Below are 3,181 nucleotides of genomic sequence, written 5' to 3'. Positions count from 1 at the left end.
AAAAAAAAAAAAAAAAAAAAAAAAAAAGATTAAACTCGTTGTGGCTTCTCATACCTGTAATCCTCACACTCAGAAGGCTGAGGTGGAAGGTGGAAAGTTGGAGCTCAGCTGGGCACTTCTGGGTGACAGAGGCTCAACCGAATTCGTTTAAGCGGGTTACTCTTGCAGCTCTGATTGGACCTCAGTGATGTACCATTTAGACCACAGGAAGTCCCACCTTCCAGGCATGTAGGAAGCCTCAGCCACACAGGCACGCACCACACCAGAGGCCCCCCAGGCCTGCCTGGCCTCTGGGCCAGAGCTTGGGTGGGTGTAAATGCTCCAGGACTCAGTGTGAGCTAGGACCCCAGGGGGCTGGGCTGGGGGAAAGGCCTTCCTCTTCCTGAGCCTGAGCCTGGCCCAGCCCAGCCATCCAGAGGAGAAGGCAAGTTCAAGATCAACCCTACACCGGATTCCTGATTCCCTGTCTGCAACCCAGGCTGATTTCTGGGATGGTTTCTGCCCCCTTGCCTGTTGGGCCCTGTGCTGTTCACTCCTTCATTCCCTAATTGTGTAGCACCTGCCATCACTGTCCCAAGCACCTGGAAGTCATGACAGCGTTTATGGGGCCAAAGGGTAGGTAGGGCATGGTGACGGACACTTGTAATCCCAGCACTCAGGCTGAGACAGGAGGATCGGCAGCAGTTTGAGGTCAGCCTGAACTACATAGTGGGACCCTGTCTTAAAAAAATCCAAACCTTGGACCAGGGAGATGGCTCAGTAGATTAAGCGCTTGTCTGGCAAGCACAAGGGCCTGAGTTCAATCCCCGGTTCCGGAAAAAAAAAAAAAAAAAAAAAAAATCCAAACCAAAACCAAAAGACCCAGGGCAAACACAGATAAATGAAAAGTCAAAGTTTCTGTTCAAAATGATCAAAACCAGAAATATACTGAGTATGTGGTGGCACACGCCTGTAACTTCAGCACCTTGGAAGGCTGAGGTAATTCAAGGCTAGTCTGAACTGCATACTGAGGTCCTGTCTCAAAAATCACACTAAAAGGGCTAGGAAGATAGCTCAGCAGTACACATGCCTGCCTGGCAAGTGCAAGGTCCTTAGTTCAATCTCCTGTACTACTACCCCCCCCCACAAAAAAGCCAGTAGAACATTAAACCTTCGAAGCGTGGGGACCTATGCAACTGTCCAGGTTATATAGCTGGCCCTGGCTACAGCTTGCAGTGAGACAGATTACCCCCCCCCCCGCCCTGTGAAACTAGGGGTGGGAAGGGGGCAACTGATGAGATTGTAGAAGAAAAATAAAGTTGAGGGGCTGGAGAGATGGCTCAGTGGTCTAAGGCACCTACTTAGAACAAGCTTGGCAAAGCATCAGGGACCGCGGTTCAATCCCCCAGCACCACATGCAAGCCGGCCCCGCCCCCTGGTGGGCTGAGCTGGCCACACACACACACACACACACCTCTCTCTCTCTCTCTCTCTCTCTCTCAAATAAATTAAAAAAAATAATAAAAAAAATAAATAAAGTTGAGAAGGGGGTGAAAAGTGACGGGGTTGGGGACAGCTCCCATCTCAGGGTGGGGATGACTTTGAGTAGACACTAAATGTAAATAAATTGCACAAATTCATCCACTCATACAAGAGCTACCTACCAGTTGAGCATCTACTGAATCCCAGCATGGCCCTAGGTGCCCCCAGGATCCAACAGGGAAGGAAATGGGGTGTGGCACAGTGGTAGGACACTGCTGGAGGAGCACGGCCCTGTGTTCCACCTCTGAGACAATAGCAGCAATACAGATGGCCAATAATTACTAAATCAGCTGGCCATGGTGACACAGGACCTGGGTGACTCCGGAGGCTGAAGCAGAGGATTGGCATAAATTGGAGGCCAGCACGGACTAAACAGCAAGACCCTGTTTCAAAAACAAAAAAATGACCTGACAAGTGAATGATATGTGGTGTTAGAATATGAGCTTAAAGGAAATAGATGAAGGGGCCGGGGAGATGGCTCAGTGGAATAAGCACTTCACTGGCAAGCGCAAAGGCCTGAGTTCAATCCCCAGTTCTGCCAAAAAAAAAAAAAAAAAAAAAAAAAGGAAATAGATGAAACAACAGGAGTTTCAGGGGAGTAAGAAGAGAAAGAGACACTTGAAACTCATTTTTCAGAAGCCCAGGATAGCATGTGCAAAGTCCCTGAGGTCAGATTATTCCCTAAAATATAAGAAAGAGCAGGAACTGGGGGCAGGGGTGTCAGATGGTCAGATTATTCTCCAAGTGTGAGAAACAGCAGGAGCCCACAGGTGGGAGTTGAGGTGGAGGAGGTGAGGTGGTCTCTGGGCACGTGTTGTCCTTCAAGTGCATCCATGGTGTTGATTAAACAATGAGGAGTAAAGCAGGTATGATGCCAAACACCTATAATCCCAGGATTTGGCAGGCTGAGGCAGGAAGATCACAAGTTGAAGGCCAGCTTGGGCTTCATAGTCAATTCAAGATCAGCCTGAAGTACAATGTGAGACCCAGTCTGGAAATAGCAAAGCCAAAAAATGGCAACAGTGACGATAATGTGTTACTACCAGGATGTGGCTGTCCCTCCGTGGTTACCCGTGCTGAAGCAGGCACTGGGCTCAGAACGTTGTCTGAATTGCTTCCCTTCACCCTTCATCCTCACAGCCACCTCTGCAAGTAGGGCTGAACACCACCCCATCTTACAGATGAGGATACCGAGGCTAAGACAGGCTGGGTGACTTGCCCAAGGTCACTTGGCTAGAGCCTAGGCAGGGTCTTGCAGCTGCTTTTATTGTGCTGGGGAATGAATTCAGAGCCTGGTCTATGCTAAGCAAATGCTCTACCAATGGGCTACAGTGCCAGTCCTTTCAGGTTTGTTCTTTTTTTTGCGGAACTGGGGATTGAACTCAGATCCTTGCGTTTGCCAGTCAAGCGCTTATCCTACTGAGCCATCTCCCTGGCCCCTATGTTCTTTTTTTTTTTTTTTGGCGGAACTGGAGATTGAACTCAGGCCCTTGCGCTTGCCAGGGAAGTGCTTATTCCACTGAACCATCTCCCCTTAGGTTTTATTTTGTGACAGGCCCATACTAAGTTGTCCAGGCTGCCCTTGAACTTTTTGGGGGGCGTACCAGGAATCAAATTTAGGACCTTGAGCTTGCAAGGAAGGCATTGTGCCACTGAGCTA

The sequence above is a fragment of the Octodon degus genome, unplaced genomic scaffold (assembly GCF_000260255.1).
Source record: "Octodon degus isolate 3935 unplaced genomic scaffold, OctDeg1.0 scaffold00050, whole genome shotgun sequence".
In the NCBI taxonomy this organism is placed as follows: Eukaryota; Metazoa; Chordata; class Mammalia; order Rodentia; family Octodontidae; genus Octodon; species Octodon degus.
Note: the sequence above shows the minus strand (reverse complement) of the source record.